The following is a 13,381-nucleotide window of genomic DNA, read 5'->3' on the forward strand; positions in this document are numbered from 1 at the left end:
ACAAGAAGATATAACAATTGTAAATATATATGCATTCAACATAAGTGCACTCAAACACGTAAGACATTTAAAACAAACATAAAAGAAAGAATCGATAGTAACACAATAATAATAGGGGACCTTAAATACCCCACTTACATCAATGGACAGATAATCCAACAGAAAATCAACAAGGAAACAGTGACTTTAATTGAAATATTTCCCAGATGGCTATAACACATATATTCAGAACCTTCCACCCTAAAAGAGTAGAATACGTGTTCTTTTCAAAGGGACATGGAACATGTCATCAAATCTCTATAATAGATGACATATTATCCCACAAAACATACCTCAAAAAATTTAAAAAGATGGAAGTCATATCATGCATCTTTTCTGACCATAGTGCTATGAAATTAGAATTCAATTAGAATAAAAATATGGAAAGGCCACATATACATGGGGGTTGAATAGCATGCTAATAAAGAGTGAATGGTTCAAACAAGAAATTAAAGAAATCAAAAAGTACATGGAAACAAATGAAATGAAAGAACAACATTCCAAATCATTTGGGATGCAGCAAAATCTCGAAGGGGGAAGTCTATAGAAATGCAAGCTTACCTAAAGAAGCAAGAAAATTCTCAAATAAATAGCCTAACCTTACACCTAAGGGAGCTAGAAACCTTTGGGATGCAGCAAAATCTCTAAGAGGGAAGTTTATAGAAATGCAAGCTTACCTAAAGAAGCAAGAAAATTCTCAAATAAATAGCCTAGCCTTACACCTAAGGGAGCTAGAAAAAGAGCAACAAGTAAAACCCAAAACCAGTAGAAGGAAGATAATAATAAAGATTTAGAGCAGAAATAAATGAAATAGAAAAACACCCAATAGAACAGATCAATGAAATCAGGAGCTGGTTCTCTAAAAAGATCAACAGGGTAGATAAACTTCTAGCCAGACTCATCAAAAGGAGATACCAGAGAGGGAGAGAGAAAGAGAGAGAGAGAGAGAGAGAGAGAGAGAGAGAGAGAGAGAGAGAGCTCAAATAAAATAACTGATGAAAGAAGTGAAATAGGAGAGAAGTTTAATTAAGATGCTGGAGTACTAGGGGGACCTTATGCTTGCCTTGCCTCATCACTTAGACATAGTTGGGTAAATATCAAATTGTTTTGAACACCCAAGATAACTGAGGATTGAGAGAACGAACCCCACAACTAGAGGGAGAAAAGAGGCTACATCCTGGAAGGTAGGAAGTGCAGAGACAAGATTTGGGAAAGAAAAGAATAACTGGTGCTGCAGAGGTGAGAGAGTCCTGATCAGGGAGAGAGAAGAGAGAGGAGGAGAGAGAGTGTGTACGAGAGAGAGAGAGAGAGAGAGAGAGCAGGGTGCAGGGCTTTGCACAAGAAAATCACTTCCTCAAAACCATTGATTGGGAAAACAAGAGAGGCTGATAATCATAGGTTTTTAAAAGTAGTGGAGCTCAAAGTCTGAAGTTTTAGAAGTCCATGCCTTAACCAGGCATACTGGTGCTTGTCCATGGAGAGCAGAGGCCCAGGAGTGACCAGCATGGTCTCAGGATCTCTTGGGTTACACTGGGAAAGACAGTTCCCGTATTTGTAGTGCATTTGTCAAAGGTGGCACTTCCTTTCAGGGGGCAAAAGAGCCAGGGTGTGCCATTGAACTGCTCCATTCATTGGAATAGGATGCCAGGTTTTGCTGTCCTTTACCATAAACTCCAAGTCCCTGCACATTCATACGACTGCGTTTCTGGGACAACCTGGCACTAGTTCCAATGTAGTGAGACTCTTTGCAGATCATCATGAGTTGGTGCCACGCTGGGCCCCTAAAACTTGGTGTTTTGACCCAGTCAATGTGCCTGAGATAAAACACAGGATTACTGTGTCACCAAGTGGACAAATAGTTTGGACACAGAGAGGGTGAAGGTGGGGATATGAAGGAAAAAAACCCTGGGACATATGAGGGTAAATTGTTTGCTCTTCTCTGAGGGCTTGCTGAATAGCAGTTGCCCTGAACTCCCCTCTCTGGGAACAAGAGAACTGGTTGATGCCATTTTTACTTCCCCCACCCCCCATCAGCACAGATGGACTCCAGTGATCAGTAGATCACTCACAGTGGAGATTTGAACTGCTTACAACAAGCCCTGACCCCTATACTCTGCAGGGGCTTTTTAAGGAGGACAAATGTGCCTGAGATCAGAGCAGCCATAGGCTTCTCCCAGAAGACCAGCATAAACCTCTCACATACACCAAGTCTATTAACCATAGTGTTATACAAAGCTTCAGCTCTAGGGGAAATAGAATCCAGCTTCTTTTAACAAGGAGACAAAAACACTTCTAGTTACAACTTGCTACACACTAGACAAGATCCAAACACTCCCTACTGCAGGCAAGGAGAAACTGCAGAAGACTGAACTGAGGAATAGGACAGCTAAAACACAATAGCAGAGTGCACATTGCATACCCAGAAACACTTCCTGAAGCATCAGACTCTGGCCAGTATATGATCTTTATTTAATATAGCTACTATTCTTGGAATCAGGAAACATAACTGGATTTCCAAAACACAGGAGAAGACAGAGACCTAGACAAAATGTCAAGACAGGAATTCATCCCAAAAGAAAGAACAAGAAGAGGTCATTGCCAGGGACCAAATTAAAACAGATATAAGTAATATACCTGGACCAGAATTTAAAACAAAAATCATAAGGAGACAAGCTGGGCTTGAGAAAACCAGGGAGTCCCTTACTATAGACATAAAAGACCTAAAAACTAGTCAGACTGAATTTTTAAAATGCTATTACTGAGATGTGAAACTTACTGGATGTAATGATCACAATAATGGAAGAAGCAGAAGAATGAGTAAGTGATATAGAAGATAAAATTATGGAAAATAATGAAGCTGAAGAAAAGAACGAAAAAAAAGTATTAGATCATGAATGTAGACTTAGGAAAGTCAGTGATTCCATAAAATGTAATAACATTCATGTCATAGGAATCTCAGAAGAGAGAGAAAAAGGATCAGAAGGTTTATTTGAGGAAATTATAGATGAAAGCTTCCCTAATCTGGGGAAGGAAACAGACATTCAAATCCAAGATGCACAGAAAACTTCCATCAAAATCAACAAAAGCAGGCAAACACCAAGGCATATGTTAGTAAAATTTACAAAAAAACAGAGATCAGAAAAGAATCCTGAAAGCAGCAAGGGAAAAGAAATCCCTAACCTACAAGGGAAGACAAATAGAATTAGCAGAAGATCTCTCCACAAAACTTGGCAGGCCAGAAAAGTGGTATGATATATTTAATGTACTGAATGGGAAAAATATGCAGCCAAGCATACTTTATCCAGCAAAGCTTGCCATTCAAAATAGGAGGAGAGATAAAAGGTTCAGAAAATTCATTCTAAAGAAGCAGCATACACATTCTTTTTGAGTTCACACTGAACATTCTCCAGAACAGATCCTATATTAGGCAACAAATCAGGCCTGAACAAGTACAAAAAGATTGAGATCTTACTATGCATATTTTCAGACCACAATGGTATGAAACTTGAATTTAACCACAAGAAAACATTTGGAAAGATGTCAAATGTATGGAGTTTAAAGGGAATCCTCCTAAAGAATGAATGGCTTAACCAGGAAGCTAAAGAAGAAATATAAAAAATAGATGGAAGCACATGAAAATGAAAATGAGAGTCCAAAACCTTTGGGATTCAGAAAATGTGGTCTACGAGGGAAGTATATAGCATTACAGGCCTACTCTAAGAAGCAAGAAAAGTCTCAAGCACGCAACCTCACATTGCAGAAAAGGAACATCAAATATAGCCTAAAGCCAGTAGAAGAAGGAAAAAATAAAGATTAAGGCACAAATAAATCCTACAGAAACAACAACAACAACAACAACCCCATTAAAACAGATAAAAGAAACTAGGAGCTGGTTTTTGAAAGAATTAATAAAATTGGTAAACCCCTAACCCGAATTATCAAGAAAAGAGGATCCAAATACATCATCAATGAAGAGGAGAGATTACTAAAGCCACCACAGAAATATAAACAAGTATGAGAGAATATTATGAAAAATTATATGCCAATGAATTGGCAATCTGGTGGAAATGGCTAAATTCCTAAAAACATATAAACTACCAAAAAAGAAACAGAAAGAAATAGAAAATTTGAGCAGACCCATAACCAGCAAAGAAATTGAACCACTAAACAAAAATCTCCCAACACAAAAGTCCTGGGCTTGATTATTTCCCAGGGGAATTCTACCAGACACTTAAAGACAAGTTAATACTTATTCTTCTCGAACTGTTTCAAAAAGTAGAAATGGAAGTAAAACTTCCAAATTCAATCTACCAGGCAAGTATTACCTTGATTCAAAAAACAAACACCCTTCTAAAAAGGATAATTATAGGCCAATATTCCCAATGAACATGGATGCAAAAATTCTCAACAAGATTCTAGCAAACCAAATCCAAAAGCCCATTAAAAGAATCATTCTCCACCACCAAGTGGGATTTATTCCTGGGCTGCAGGGGTGGTTCAACATCCACAAATTAATCAACATGATACTATACATTAATAAAAGAAAGGATAAAAACCATATGATCCTCTTAACAGAATAATAGGCATAGCATAAAAATACAGTCAAGGATATTGTAATAGTGATATAATGGGATAAGTGGTAGCTACATTTGTGCTGAACACTGCATGATGTACAAGCTTGTTAAATCACTAAGTTGTACACCTGAAACTAATGTAACATTGTGTGTCAACTATATTCAAAATTTTTTAAAATGTCCCCAAAACCCCCACAACAAACATGATGTGAATACTATGACCTGGAATTCCCTCATTCCCTCTCTCATCTCCATCTATCTACATGTTTCTCAGACTTTAAGGCTCAGATCACATCACACCTTCTCCAAATGTTTTTCCTAGTATTTGGCACTACAACAAGCTCTCTGTGGTGCCCTCCTCTGACCTGAGAGTCTGTACCACTAATTTTGCTTTTAGCATCAACAGTGGTAAGCAGTGACCTCTTCCTTACCTCCAGAAACTGAGCATTGTCTGTAGTGAACACAAACTAACTGTCTTATTTAGGTGACATATGTGTTTTGTTTGGCTTGCATGGAGTTTAAAATTAAGCCAACATTCTAAAATTGAGACATCTAACATTTAAAAAATCAACACTTCTGTTTTCTTTTGAAAATCAGAAGATTTGGCAATCCTGGGTTTGCATTTTCACTTGCCAGCAATTGACTGGAACTGAGTACTGCTCGCCTCATTTAGATTGGCTATTTACTCTATATATGTCCTTCCTTATTCACCTATATTACCTGTTTGATTCTTGGGTGTTTGAATTTGGAACCTGTACTCTTAGATCTAGGAAAACTATTTGGATTTTCTTTCTTTGGCTGACTTTGCTGGACTTATCTTTGGCCTGAAATACTTTCTTGATCATAATAGCTCTATTCACTTCAAGTAAATCAGTCACTTTATTGATTTTTAGATTGACATAATCCTTTATTTCCTCCCCAAACTCTAGGTCTTCACTGTCTAATGCAGTGCTTACCACAATTATGGAGGCCAAGATATGCCACAATATTCCATCTACAAGTTAGAGAACCAGGAAAGCCAGTGGTATAACTCATTCCCAGTCCAAAGGTCTGAGAACCAGGAGAACAAATGTTGTAACTTTTAGTCTGAGGCTGAAGACTTGAGAACCAGGAGAGAAGGATGTTCTGGTGTAAGTCCTGAAGTCTAAAGGCCTGAAAACTAGAAGCTCTGATGGGCAGGATAAGCTGAAAGCCCCAGCTCAAGAATAGAGAGGTCTCAGTTCATGATGGTGATGTAGGAGAATCTTGAACTCACCTCCTCCCATGGACATACTGAACTTACAGCTACATATGGAACATTTTCCTGTGAAGAAACTCAAAAATAGCTGAGAAATTCTTATAAGTCAAGCAAATGAGAAAAAAACACACATCTAAATGGCTAAGTGAGGGTGAAATAGTCTTGTCATAAACGCCACAACCAGGAAGAAACTCCAAGAATGTCCCTGAAAAGTGAAGGGCTTGAATCCCACATTTGGCACCAAAACTTTTAAGACCTGCATCTGACAGATGAACCTGCAAAAACATCTAGCTTCTGAAGTCAAAGGGGCTTGTGTCTCTTATATCCATAAGGCTGCAGAAAGTTGGGAAACAATTCTTTAAGGGTTCACATAGATTCACCTACATATTCCCCAGGACCCAATACAAAGGCAATTGACTGAAATGGTCCCAGTCTTTGTATGAAAGAGGTTTATTTTCTTATCGTAAAGCTTTGACATGAGAGGCAAGCATTTACTTTAATATATGACTAGAGTCCTCCTGAAATACTCTCCAAAGACATGGAAACCTGTGGGTGTCATCTTTGCCCTCTCTACCTTGTTCCAGGTCCCTGGTAACTTCCAGAAAGGAGTTTGCAGACACATCTTAGGTCCATGATTTTTGTAGCTGCTGCCCAAAGGAAATCCCTTGATTGCTGGCTCTGGTGGCTATCATATCATACACTCATGGGTCCAACACAACCATAACAAACAGAGAGTTTTTAACCAGCTATACCTCAGGGCAACAGAGAGACAATAGTCTGAAACATTCGTCTTCTGCGAAAGATTCATATTAGCTTATCTTCATGACTGGTCTGAGGGAGAGGCTTGTAATTAAAGACACATATAAGGGCCAACCATAACCCTCTCCACACACCTCAGAGGGTGGACACTATCTTTGTGCATTTCTTCTGCTTCACTCCAGGTTTCCAGTATTGTCTGAAAAAAAGCTTGTGTACCCCTGTGGTACTCCAGTTTTTATGGCTGTTTGGCTGTTGTCCACATGACACATCCTTTGATAGCTTGGCTGTGGTGTCCAGTGGCGGGGGGGGGGGGCTTGTTTTTCCAGGTTCAATGGGACAGTTGCAAACAAAGAAACAATTCTTAAAATGGCAATCACCTCAAGCCTCAGTGCAGAGGAAGCAGAGATAAATTTCCACCTCCTATTCTTCCCTTGAAAAAGGTATGTTTGCATACTTTAAAAGCTGCTGCATGAGGTTCTGGCTTCAATCAGCCTGAATCTAGACGCTGACTGAGATTCTCCCCTATGGGACACTGAGAGGTCTTGGCACACTCTTAACTACTGGGAACAATTAAGAACAAAGTAGGATGCTTGGATTATCACACAGGTTTGAGAAACAATCAAGAGCCAGGGGAAGGATGAATGATAAGGTTCATACCCTACACAAGGCCATTCCTTCAAAACTGATAGAAGTAGCTGTTTTATCTAACGCATACAAAACAAAATAGAGTTAACAAAAGTGAACAACAGGGGAATATGTCCTAAACAAAGAACAATATAAAACATAAGAAAAAGACTATAATGAAATAAATTGATTTATCTGATAAATAATTCAAAGTACTGGTAACAAATATACTCACTGAGGTTGGAAAGACAATACATGAACAAAGTGAGAATTTTAAAGAAGAGATAGAAAATGTAAAAAAGTACCAAATGGAAGTCACATGGCTAAAGAATACAATAACTACTGAAAAATACAGTATAAGGGTTAAATAATAGACTAGATGAAACAGAAGAAAGGGACAGCTAACTCAAAAGCAGAGAAGTAAAACTCATCCATCAGAATAGCAAAAAGAAAAAAAATGTAAAAGAGTGAGTATAGCTTAAAGGACTTATAGAATAACATCAGATGGAATAGCATTCTCATTATAGGAGTTCCAGAAGGAGAACAAAGAAAAAAGGGGCAGAGAAATTATTTGAAGAAATAATGGCTGAAAATGTCCCTAAATTTGGGAAAGAAACATATGTCCAGATCCAGAAGGCCCTGAGAGTTAAAATCAAGATGAATCCAAAGAGGCCCACACCAGGAGCCATTATAATTATAGTGTCAAAAGTTAGAGACAAGGAAAGAATATTAAAAGCAGCAAGAGAAAAACAAGTTGTTACATCCAAGGGAACTCCATAAGACTACTAGTATATTTAGGAGGAGTAACTTAGCAGGCTAGAATTGAATGGCAGAATATATTCAAATTGCTAAAAGAAAAAACCGCCAGCAAAACCTAGCAAAGCTGTTCTTCAGAATTGAAGGAGAGAGAGTTTTCCAGACCAACAAAAAATGAAAGGAGTTCATTACCATCAGATCAACCTCACAAGAAATGTTAAAGAGATTTCTTTAAGCTAAAATAGGAAGACATGGTGATCAGGCAAGATGGTGGAAGAGTAGGGTCCCCAAGTCACCTGTCCCCACCAACTTACCTAGATAACTTTTAAATCAACCTGAAAATCTATGAATTCGGTTTGAGATTTAAAGAGAGAACAGCTGGAACGCTACCGTGAGAAGAGTTTACGCTTCGATCAAGGTAGGAAGATGGAAAAAAAATAAAGAAATAAAGAAATAAAAAAGCATCCAAGGGGAAGGTGCCTCCCACCAGGAGCCGGGCTAAGGCCACGCAGCGAGTGCCCCCAGGACAGGAAAGCCCAGGCCCGGAGAAGCAGGAGCTTTATCAATCGTCCTGGATGGAAAGGCACTCGCAGGGAGCTCAGGCAGGATCCCAGGAGGGGTTAGGGATGCCCGCAGGCTCCCAGGGGCACTAACAGAGGAACTGTGCTCCGAGGAGAGCGCGCCACACACCTGGCCAAGCTCCCTAAAGGGCTGCAGCTCACACGCGGCGAGGCCCCGGGAGCAGCTCAGCGGAGGCTTGGGCGGCAGCTCTGCGAAGAGGGGGCTGCACAGCCCTGGGGGCGCGATTCCAACGGCGCAGGGCCTAGAGCCCAGGGTGCCGGGGGACACAGCCCAAGATCCAGTGCTGCCCTCAGGACAGGCAAAGGCCGGGAGGATACAGGGCAGCAAGGATGCTCCTGCCGACAGGCAGCCCCGAGCTGTGAAGCTTGGCGCCCCTCGCCCTGCCCCCGGAGCATTCAGGACCCTATGGACTGGGAGCTGCCGTAGTTACTGCCGGAGCTGACTCTAGAACTGGAGAGCTGGCCGCCACCAATTTGTTGTTCCGCCTGGTGTCACCTTGTACCTGGACTGAGCAGGGGCGTCACAGAATAAATGGCTCCCACTGAGCCGTGCACCTGGCAGGGGACTGGGCAGCTTCCCCGGGTGCACACATCTGAGAATCAACAGAGCAGACCCCTCCCCAAGAAGACCAGCTAGAAGAACAGGGGAAAAGCAAGTTATTGACCAAGCAACACTGGAAAGTTCCAGGAGAAGTCGAAGAATCACAGTATATAAAATCAGAGGATACTCCCCCTTGCTTTTTTGTTTGTTTGTTTCCTCCACCCCTTTTTTCTTTTCTTCTTCTGTTTTCTTCTTTTTCCTCTTCTCTCTCTCTTTTTTTTAAATGGTTTAATTTTATTTTCTTTAATTTTTAAAAATTTATTTATGAAACTCACACAGAGAGAGAGAGGCAAAGACACATACAGAGGGAGAAGCAGGCTCCATGCACTGGGAGCCCGACGTGGGACTTGATCCCGGGTCTCCGGGATCGCGCCCTAGGCCAAAGGCAGGCGCTAAACTGCTGCGCCACCCAGGGATCCCTCTCTCTCTCTTTTATTTTTTTATAATAAATTTATTTTTTTATTGGTGTTCAATTTACCAACATACAGAATAACACCTAGTGCTCATCCCATCAAGTGCCCCCGTCAGTGCCCGTCACACATTCACCCACAACCCCCGCCCTCCTCCCCTTCCACCACCCCTAGTTCGTTTCCCAGAGTTAGGAGTCTTTATGTTCTGTCTCCCTTTCTGATATTTCCCACACATTTCTTCTCCCTTCCCTTATATTCCCTTTCACTATTATTTATATTCCCCAAATGAATGAGAACATACAATGTTTGTCCTTCTCCGTTTAACTTACTTCACTCAGCATAATACCCTACAGTTCCATCCACGTTGAAGCAAATGCTGGGTATTTGTAGTTTCTGATGGCTGAGTAATATTCCATTGTACACATAAACCACATCTTCCTTATCCATTCATCTTTCGATGGACACTGAGGCTCCTACCACAGTGTGGCTATTGTGGCCATTGCTGCTATAAACATCGGGGTGCAGGTGTCCCGGCATTTCATTGCATCTGAATCTTTGGGGTAAATATCCAACAGTGCAATTGCTGGGTCGTAGGGCAGGTCTATTTTGAACTCTTTGAGGAACCTCCACACAGTTTTCCAGAGTGGCTGCACTAGTTCACATTCCCACCAACAGTGGAAGAGGGTTCCCTTTTCTCTGCATGCTCTCCAACATCTGTGGTTTCCTGACTTGTTAATTTTCCTCATTCTCACTGGTGTGAAGAGGTGTCTCATTGTGATTTTGATTTGTATTTCCCTGATGGCAAGTGATGCAGAGCACTTTCTCATGTGCATGTTGGCCATGTCTATGTCTTCCTCTGTGAGATTTCTCTTCATGTCTTTTGCCCATTTCATAATTGGATTGTTTATTTCTTTGCTGTTGAATTTAATAAATTCTTTATAGATCTTGGAAACTAGCCCTTTATCTGATATGTCATTTGCAAATATCTTCTCCCATTCTGTAGGTTGTCTTTTAGTTTTGTTATATCCTTTGCTATGCAAAAGCTTCTTATCTTGATGAAGTTCCAATAATTCCTTTTTTTTTTTGTTTCTTTTGCCTTTGTGGATGTATCTTGCAAGAAGTTACTGTGGCTGAGTTCAAAAAGGATGTTGCCTGTGTTCTCCTCTAGGATTTTGATGGAATCTTGTCTCACATTTATATCTTTCATCCATTTTGAGTTTATCTTTGTGTATGGTACAAGAGAGTGGTCTAGTTTCATTCTTCTGCATGTGGATGTCCAATTTTCCCAGCACCATTTATTGAAGAGACTGTCTTTCTTCCAATGGATAGTCTTTCCTCCTTTATCGAATATTAGTTGACCATAAAGTTCAGGGTCCACTTCTGGATTCTCTATTCTGTTCTACTGATCTATGTGTCTGTTTTTGTGCCAGTACCACACTGTCTTGATGACCACAGCTTTGTAGTACAACCTGAACTCAGGCATTGTGATGCCCCTAGCTATGGTTTTCTTTTTTAAAATTCCCCGGGCTATTCGGGGTCTTTTCTGATTCCACACAAATCTTAAAATAATTTGTTCTAACTCTCTGAAGAAAGTCCATGGTATTTTGATAGGGATTGCATTAAACGTGTAAATTGACCTGGGTAACATTGACATTTTCAAAATATTAATTCTGCCAATCCATGAGCATGGAATATTTTTCCATCTCTTTGTGTCTTCCTCAATTTCGTTCAGAAGTGTACTGCAGTTTTTAGGGTATAGATCCTTTACCTCTTTCGTTAGGTTTATTCCTAGGTATCTTATGTTTTTCGGTGCAATTGTAAATGGGATTGACTCCTTATTTTCTCTTTCTTCAGGCTCATTGTGAGTGTATAGAAATGCCATTGATTTCTGGGCATTGATTTTGTATCCTGCCACGCTACCAAATTGCTGTATGAGTTATAGCAATCTTGGGGTGGAGGCTTTTGAATTTTTTATGCAGAGTATCATGCATTCGGTGAAAAGGTAGAGTTTGACTTCCTCTTTGCCAATATGAATACCCTTAATGTCTTTTTGTTGTCTGATTGCTGAGGCTAGGACTTCCAGTACTATGTTGAATAGCAGTGGTGAGAGTGGACATCCCTGTCTTGTTCCTGATCTTAGGGGAAAGGCTCCCAGTGATTCCCCATTGAGACTGATATTTGCTGTGGGCTTTTCGTAGATGGCTTTTAAGATGTTGAGGAATTTCCCTCTATGCCTACACTCTGAAGAGTTTTGATCAGGAATGGATGCTGTCTTTTGTCAAATGCTTTCTCTGCATCTAATGAGAGGATCATATGGTTCTTGGTTTTTCTCTTGCTGATATGATGAATCACATTGATTGTTTTACTGGTGTTGAATCAGCCTTGTGTCCCGGGGATAAATCCTACTTGGTCATGGTGAATAATTTTCTTAATGTACTCTTGGATCCTATTGGCTAGTATCTTGTTGAGAATTTTTGCATCCATGTTCATCAGGGATATTGGTCTGTAATTCTCCTTTTTGGTGGGGTCTTTGTCTGGTTTTGGAATTAAGGTGATGCTGGCCTCATAGAACGAATTTGGAAGTACTCCATCTCTTTGTATCTTTCCAAACAGCTTTAGTAGAATAGGTATGATTTCTTCTTTAAATGGTTGTTAGAATTCCCCTGGGAAGCCATCTGGCCCTGGACTTTTGTGTCTTGGGAGGTTTTTGATGACTGCTTCAATTTACCTCCTGGTTATTGGTCTGTTTAGGTTTTTTATTTCTTCCTGTTCCAGTTTTGGTAGTTTGCGGCTTTCGAGGAATGTGTCCATTTCTTCTAGATTGCCTAATTTATTGGCGTATAGCTGTTCATAATATGTGTTTAAAATCGTTTGTATTTCCTTGGTGTTGGTAGTGATCTCTCCTTTCTCATTCATGATTTTATTAATTTGGTCTTCTCCATATTGTTTTTACAAGGCTGGCTAATGGTTTATCTATCTTATTAATTCTTTCAAAGAACCAACTCCTGGTTCTGTTGATCTGTTCCACAGTTCTTCTGGTCTCGATTTCATTGAGTTCTGCTCGAATCTTTATTAACTCTCTTCTTCTGCTGGGTGTAGGATCTATTTGCTGTTTTTTCTCTAGCTCCTTTATGTGTAAGGTTAGCTTTTGTATTTGAGTTCTTTCCAGTTTTTGAATCGATGCTTGTATTGCGATGTATTTCACCGTTAGGACTGATTTTGCTGCATCCCAAAGATTTTGAATGGTTGCATCTTCATTCTCATTAGTTTCCATGAATTTTTTAATTCTTCCTTAATTTCCTGGTTGACCCTTTCATCTTTTAGCAGGATCGTCCTTTACCTCCATGTGTTTCACGTCCTTCCAAACTTCTTGTTGTGATTTAGTTCTAATTTCAAGGCATTATGGTCTGAGAATATGCAGGGGACCATCCCAATCTTTTGGTATTGGTTCAGCCCCGATTTGTGACCCAGTATGTGGTCTATTCTGGAGAAAGTTCCATGTGCACTTGACAAGAATGTGTATTCAGTTGAGTTTGGATGTAAAGTTCTGTAGATATCTGTGAAATCCATCTGGTCCAGGGTCTCATTTAAAGCTCTCGTTTCTTTGGAGATGTTGTGCTTAGAAGACCTATCGAGTATAGAAAGAGCTAGATTGAAGTCACCAAGTATAAGTGTATTATTATCTAAGTATTTCTTCACTTTCGTTATTAATTTGTTTAAATATTTGGCAGGTCCCACATTCGGGGCATATATACTGAGGATTGTTAAGTCCTTCTGTTGGATAGATCCATTAAGTATGG

At 40.0% G+C, this 13,381-nt stretch overlaps 1 long non-coding RNA gene across 2 annotated transcripts in view; it reads left to right on the forward strand.

The window, feature by feature from the left end:
* The window catches only part of LOC144307662 (uncharacterized), a 251,529-nt gene extending 242,147 nt beyond the window's left edge, over positions 1–9,382 (forward strand). For both annotated transcript variants that reach the window (XR_013374438.1, XR_013374440.1), the window contains one exon: positions 5,543–9,382. This is a non-coding gene — a long non-coding RNA (uncharacterized LOC144307662). The remainder of the gene's footprint in view (positions 1–5,542) is intronic.
* The last annotated feature ends 3,999 nt before the right edge of the window (positions 9,383–13,381 follow it).

The sequence above is a fragment of the Canis aureus genome, chromosome X, assembly GCF_053574225.1.
Source record: "Canis aureus isolate CA01 chromosome X, VMU_Caureus_v.1.0, whole genome shotgun sequence".
NCBI classification, from domain to species: Eukaryota; Metazoa; Chordata; class Mammalia; order Carnivora; family Canidae; genus Canis; species Canis aureus.